Genomic DNA, 7749 nt, shown 5'->3' on the forward strand with positions numbered 1-7749 from the left:
CATTAGAGCAAAAGGATCGACTAGTCATCCATCAGATCGCATCATTACTCAAGAAGTGGATGGGAAATAGAACAAAGTCCTGATGTAGTGCAAAATGGACTCATCCTGATTAAAGTGAGCATATAGATGCAAATTTTCAGCAGAAATATGGAAATAAGTGAAGTCTAAAGAGGCCCATTTGTGCAGAATCTCTGTGTGAAGTAGAACAGTAAAGTGTCTGATTATCACAATACATATGAAGTATTGAACATCTTTATCGCTTCGTTCCGAGCTTAATACCACTCTGCAGACTGAGCTATATTATTATAGTGGTCCACACAGTCTGAGCTTACTTAAAAATTATACCTATATTATATCATGGTGAAAAAAAACCCTGTTACATCACATGGTTTGGTTTTCACAGATGTTAAAAGAATAAGTCGACATCATGGGAGTTAGAGGAGATTAATGCCGCGTTTTTGTCTGTGATCTAAATATAAGGCCAGCACCCAGTTAGCTGAAGGGGAAAAACTGGTGGTGCAAACAGCTAACCTCGTTCTGTCCAAAGGTAACTAAACCTGCCTTGGAGTACATCTTAAACTTCTACCAGCTGCCCCTTTATTCACAAGGGGTTGACACAGCAGATAGATTTGCACCTTTGATTTGGCAAATGCCATTCCTGACACAATCCACCTGGGTATACTGTCTCCTCCTGGTCTCAAACCAGGGATCATCATGTGGAGCAAATGTATCACCCTACCAAGTCATGAAGCCACATACTGAGGAGTACCTCTAAATCTTCAAATTTAAAGATAGGTGGATCTTGTTCATCCATACAATGCTGAGAAATGTTGTTAAATGCAGGGGCGGATTTAGAGAAATTTTCTTAGGGTGGCACGGAAATCAAATGGGGTGGCAAAATGAAAGCCATGCTTTTACACATGATGGTGTGACATCTTGTAATATGCATTATATATGCTTAAAACACACCAAATGCAGTAAGTATACACGTTTCATATAAATATAGTCTATAACTTAATTTTTTAGTCCAGATAATTAAACATTTAAGTTACATTAAACATGTGAGAACACCACAGGCCTAAACCCTGCAGGCCTGACGCCAGGAGGCAGTGGCGTGTCTAGAAAATTTTTGTTGGGGGGGCCAGGTAGGGGCACAGATTTGGAGAAGGGTGGCAGATGTAATTGGCAGATAATGTTTAAAAAAAAATTTCTACCAACCGTTAACCATAATTCAATAACCCTACAAACCTAATAACCGAATGCGCTTTTAACTCTTATTAGAATGAGATTTTAACCACTACGGTGCAAAGTTTTTAGATACTGCATTGATAAAGTACAAGAGATACAATCAGTGCTTTGTCGGTGTTTATTCAGCATTCAAGGACAGCAATATTTGCATAGTATTTTTACTGACATATAGTGCACATATGTTTTGGGCAAAAACATTTTTGAATATTAAAATACGAACATTTTTAACATACAATTGGCAAATTAGCCAATGCCAATGCAAAACTTTATCTGCCTATTAAAAAAAGAAGATAATCTTCTCACAAACTGGTGTTTGATTTTGAAACAGGAAAAAAGTGGGGAAACAAATGAAAAGACTAACATTTGAATGAAACCTGAAAGCAAGTAAATACTTTCTATGCTGCGTTATACATTTTACGTCAGATAAAAAATTTGTTCGCAAGATTCAGATGATTATTTAATAAAACCTAGATATTTTAAATGAGAATAAGAAAGAAAAGTATTTCTTTGTGCCCCCCTCTCCCTGTTAATGCCCTACCTGGCCCCCTGGCAAAACTTTCCTAGACCCGCCCCTGCACAGTTACCAGTTTTCAGCTACATAGAAAAGGATCCTGGTGTTATTTGTCTCTCAGAAACAGTTCATAACTTCCCTTCAACTCATTCATGTCACCTAAAAGGAAAACCTGTTTCTCCATCACCTGTTCAGCTCTGATGATTCAATAAGGACATCTCCTGGTTTCATCTTCATGTTTCCCTCTCACCAGGATATCCAAACCGACATCATGACCAGCAGCTTTTACAGCTGTGGCTCCAGCAAACATCAGCTGATACTAGAAATTAATATTAAATAAATTCTAACAACAGCTGATCAAGCTTAAACGTGCTGCTGTTGTTTAGCGCGACATCCGCTGGTTTCCTCTTTCTGGCGCAAAGTGGGCGATAAATAAACAAGAGAGAAAAGCCGATCAGCTGATCATCGATCAGTTTATGATTGAAGTAGCAACAGGAGAGGGAGGGAGAGAGAATGAAGAAACAGCTGTGCAGCATAAACACACAGAATAAATCCAGCTTTGTGTCTTTTTCCATTCTAGCTAAAGTTCGGGACAAACTGCGTCCCTTCTCAGCTCAATATGAAACGCGTAATATTTTCTCTGAATGAGGGACCATTCCATTTTCTAAGGAGCCGTTGGCAACTCTACTAACTAACCTTATGAATAAAATAAAGTTCACTATCAGTAACATCATAGCACCCACCCAGCTGTATAAAAACTCCGTCATGCTAGCTAGTACGAGTTATTGTAACTGACGGTAAAAAGTCAGCACAACGAAAATAAACTACACCTAAACTTGGTTTATATTAGAGATGGCACGATACCACTTTTTTATGTCCGATACCGATATCATAAATTTGGATATCTGCCGATACCGATATTAATCTGATATAGTGTGTTTTTTAATCAATAAAACTGTTTTTTAATATATTGCTGCATTTTGTATAAGTTTATACTCAAGTTTAAATAAACAACAACACTAAAGCTATTCTGTTATACCTGTATGTAAAAAATACACTGCACCCAAAATATTTCATAGTTCAGCAACACTGATCAATCTAATAAACTTAAACCTACTCCATCCTCCCTATTCTGGTATTTTAAAGAGTACTTAGCAGAAATATTAAGCAAACTAACAAATAGGGTTGCAAACTCCCAGCAAAAAAAAAAAAAAGGGAACCACCCCCCACCCTCCACCTCATGATGCTTAATCGATGTAATCAACTTTTATTTGATGCAGTGTGAAAAAAATGCACAGAATTAAATTATTTTTCAAGAATAATTAAATAGATTCAATATCTTTCTTCAACAGAATTGCAAACTGCACAGATGGTATCTTCCCAAAGGAAAAAGTACTAGCTTACTAGGGTATATTAGACTTAACAGTTACTACCCAGATAGCAAGACGACATTGAATCTATGTTGATTTTTCATCCGAACCGTCGTATATGGTCGGGGTTGAAATGCCAATGTTGTAACAACGTTGAAATACTGTGGTAAACCGACGGTCTTACTATAGAGACGTTGTAACGATGTTGATTCACCGTTGTTTTTTTGTCATTGATATTTGATCTATTTATAGTCGACCAGGTGACAACAACAACGTCGAGAAAACGTCTATTTATAGTTGACGATCATTCGGCTCCGGTCACCATCAAAAACCATCGATTTGTAGTTGAGCATTAAATTGCATTGCAACTGATCGGGTATAAAGTACCAGAGAAAGTAGATTTATTGTTCATTTGTTATCAGTGACTTGGTCTAGTTCACCAGCTTTAAAAAATCGTGTCTACGTGCAATTTATGTATAGTTGACCGGGAAATTAAAGCAGCGATCACTTGGACTATTCCGCAGCACCCCTCTCACATTGGTACACCCCCCCCCCCTCCCCAGGTATTCATTGTCTTCTACAGTAGAGCGGGACATTTGATTTACTCTCAGCGGAATTGACCGGAGAAGGCATCAGTTCATGCACTGCACTGGCCTACACCACGATTAGTATAAGGTAAGAATGAATGATTTTTTTTTTCCTACTCGTTATTTCCATGTTTGCATTTGAATAACATTAAAAAAAAAACTCGTTAATGTTGTACATTAACGAGTTTATTTTTTTTACTGTTATTTAAATTGTGTCTACTTCTTACAATCCGGCAACAAATAAATTGCACTGCGAACAAAGTATATCAACAAAGAAAACATTTTCGTTTCATAATTTCTTCGTTATATTCCCTTACAAAGCTAGCTTTAACGCTTCGAGGTTTCCTTTGTTCTTGCCGTCGCCTCGGCGCTTGACCCAGACTTTCGCTCTGTAGTTGCTTAGTACTACAAAAAATTCTAAATCTGTGATATATGATTGATAAACGTAAAGTTAACTGTATAAACGTGTTCAATGACTTTGTTACTTTTGATGATTGGAGAGCACTCGCTTCAATGCGCACACGAAAACTTTAGACTCAGTTTGAATGCTCACGCAGCATGCCCACGTGACTGTACGTTGCACGCTCAACTAACTTTACATTGCACGCGTACATGACTTTCCGTTTGTGCCTTGAATAATGAATAAGGCTACGTCCACACGTACCAGCGTATTTTTGAAACCGCTGATTTTTCTATGCGTTTGCACCTTTTGTCCACACGTAATGTATGTCTGGCCGTACATTGTGTTTGTATTTCCAGGCACATTTCACGAAGCAGAACGCAGTCTTCAGAGATATCCACGTGAACGCTGTGATACGTCTGACCTTCAGTCCGAAGAAGAAACCCAGACCAGTCTTAAAAGAAAGCACAAGTAAAACCTTTTTATTCACAAACATATCTTTGATTGTTAAGAATTTATGATCTTGTCTTTTATACATATCTGTGGTGCTTGCATACTGCAATATCACCACATAATATAGTCCAAAAAGTGGAAGTTTGTAAACTTTTTAAAAATGCAAAGCCGTGTACACTTGTGCACTTCAAAAATTCACTGTATACTGTACCTTCTTGCACGTCTCTGTTTCCTGTGTGTGTTGTTAGAAATCAAACTAACTTTAGGAAACAATATGCCAAAAGCATATTTACAATTACTTAAGACCGTTTTTAATTTCTTTTCTTTAGACCAAATCCCCTGTACACATATACGGACTCAGAGGATGAGCAGCCTACAAAAAAACGGTTTCCCCAGGCCCCTCGAGTGAAAATACCAGGTAATAAAATACTGTCTAGTGTCTGTGTACATATCTGTGTCTGACACGAGGAAACTTTTTTGACAAGTTGTCTGTATTCTTAAATACTTAAAAAATTATCTTTTTCTAAACAGCCCTCATCACTCCGCAGTCTGCCCCCCAGCCCACTGATAGCAACCATCATAATGCCCCACCCAGCTTCCGGCACAAACCGACACAGCTTTGCGATCTCGCCAGCATGCAGAGTCTGATGTCTTCCCTATAGATGGTATGCTTTTAAAAAAGCTTTAAAGCTGCATCACAATGTCATTGTACTCTTATCTAAAAAAAAAACCTAATTTATACTCCTGAATGTCATCTTGTTGTGATTTTTTTTTTCTGTAGATTCCAGAGACTCTGTGAGGCCACTATTACAAGGCAAGTTTGAAAATCTTGGAATTTCACAGTTTACATGGTATAACAAATATATGTGACAGGCAAAAACTAGTAAACACTTTTAGCAGTTACAAGAACTAACAAATGAATATCCAACAAAAGGGAATAGAAATACATTGCACTGCCAATACTTTGGTTTATTCTTTGTATGACTTGAAAATCAGGCTTTAGGGAAAACTAAATGACATGTTTCTATCATCAATTACATGAAGTAAACACACAGGCACTTGCATACACATTTAAGACATGAGACTCGCTAATTCCATCTCTTAAAATGTGTCTATAGGTGAGACGCTTTGCGTTGATTGGTGCTGCTGGACCACACTGGAGGTGCGAGTCCGCCGTGTAATGGTTTATGCCATTACAAAGGAGCTGACCTCTGTACTCAACTGGACAGGGGAAAAAAAAACAAGGACCAGACAAAGCAAAAAAGGGCATTTAAAGAGACAGCGCCGTGCAGATGCATATTTGGTAAGTTTTAACATTTATTGTAGTTTTATGAGCCTAAAGTGAACAATAAAGGGATCAATTGATGTGCTGGGTGCGTTTCACATTTCCTATGTCTGTTTTTTGCTATATTACTTTGTCTTTCTTAATAACAAGACTTTCATGTCCGGTTAATCTGGAGATGGAGTCTTTGGTCTTCGGCTTGTTTTGTCCTCGGGTTGTACACTTTGTACAGCCCGAGGACCCATGTTTTCTTTTTTTTTTAAAGGATACACGGCACACCATGCTAAGACATATCACATTTTCAGCTTATAGCTCTTTGGGAATCAAATGCGGCAGTTTGCTGATTTCCACCTGGTGACTTTCATGTTTATCAGCCTAGGAGTTTACATACTTTCTCCCTGCTGAAGACAATTAACAAGAGCTTATTCATGTGCTCTAATTCCCTTTTTTTGTGTGTGTGTCTATTTTTTGTCCTAGATGGCCTGGCGCAGCAGGTAGGGGCGAACTCTATGTCTGAGTTGGTCTTTGCTCAAGCAGTCCAGAAATGGCTCAGATATGCTCCAGATCGTACGGGTGGCGCGCAGGAAGCACATCATCCATCCCCATCCCGGAGTAAATAATAAAAAGTGACGTGAAACATAGAAATGTAAATAGGAAACTTTGTCTTTTAATAAAGTATTTTGCAAATGATACATGTCTATTGACCTTTTTTGTTTTTTTTGTTTTTTTTTCAATAAAAAGCAACTGTGCGAAAGAGGTGGAAAATCAACACCATAGCTCAACAGTGTTTCAATATCAGAATCTGACATTGTTTCAATGTCAACAGTGTTAGAAAATATAACATCGAATCAATGTCAGGTTTCAACATTGATTCAACATCAAAACCTGACGTTGTTTCAACATTAAAAATGGGTGCAAGAGTGACGTTGGGTCAACGTCAGATCTCAACGTTGGTTCAATGACATTGCCTGATATTGACTCAACATTGTTTCAATGTTTCCTTGCTATCTGGGTATATACAGTAATGGACTTCTATACATTTTACATCAGATTAAAACTTTGGGTGTAAGATTCAGATAATTATTTATTAAAAGCTAGACATTTTAAATGAGAATAAGAAAGATAAGTATGTCTTTGTGCCCCCTTTTCCCTGTTCATGCCCTATCGGCCCCCCTGGCTAAACTTTGCTAGATCCGCCCCTGCACAGTTACCAGCCGTCAGCTACATAGAAAAGGATCCTGGTGTAGAAAGTAATATTAAATAAATTCTAACAACAGCTTATCAAGCTTAAACGTGCTGCTGTTGTTCAGCCAATGGTTTCTTCTTTCTGGTGCAAAGTGGGCCAAAAACAAAGAAGAGAGACGGAGTCGCGACAGAAAAGCCGATCAGCTGATCATTAAGCAGTTTCATGAAGTAGCGGCAGGAGAGGGAGAGAGAGAGAGAGGCAGTCGCTAAATATATCGGTTGTTAAGCTTAACGTGGGAATGCTTTACGAACATTCAGAGATGAACTTACACACTTGCTTTACTTCTCTCTGGGATAACTTCCTCGGAGATGAAATGCTGGTTTGCTAGCGAGGCTACAAATACACACAGCCGCTCTATCACGTGAGCACACTGCTCCGACGTGCTACGGTTATGAGCCGAGTTACTCCATGTGGCAAGTTTTGTGAGGTGTTTTTTGATATTTAATGGATCGGACTACATTTTTTATTTCTCGCCGATATCCGATCCAGTAATTTAGGTCAGTATCGGACCGATACCGATACGTAATATCGGATCGGTCCATCTCTAGTTTATATCTGACCCAGATAGACTGCAGGTCATAACTTCTTACCTGAAGTTCAGTTCACCTGACACTCGGACCTCTCCTCCCTCTGCCTCCCCTTCCCTCATCCA

General features: G+C 38.5%; 2 long non-coding RNA genes across 2 annotated transcripts; both read left to right on the plus strand.

Annotated features, from left to right (window-relative positions):
- Positions 1-3683: 3683 nt before the first annotated feature.
- On the plus strand, positions 3684-5172 carry LOC134627230 (uncharacterized). The gene is made up of 4 exons (XR_010093877.1): positions 3684-3804; positions 4476-4587; positions 4899-4987; positions 5101-5172. It is a non-coding gene; the product is annotated as an uncharacterized LOC134627230 (long non-coding RNA).
- Positions 5173-5778: 606 nt separating this feature from the next.
- On the plus strand, positions 5779-6541 carry LOC134627231 (uncharacterized). The gene is made up of 2 exons (XR_010093878.1): positions 5779-5872; positions 6329-6541. It is a non-coding gene; the product is annotated as an uncharacterized LOC134627231 (long non-coding RNA).
- Positions 6542-7749: the final 1208 nt, after the last annotated feature.

Source organism: Pelmatolapia mariae, linkage group LG5, assembly GCF_036321145.2.
Source record: "Pelmatolapia mariae isolate MD_Pm_ZW linkage group LG5, Pm_UMD_F_2, whole genome shotgun sequence".
Lineage (NCBI taxonomy): Eukaryota > Metazoa > Chordata > Actinopteri > Cichliformes > Cichlidae > Pelmatolapia > Pelmatolapia mariae.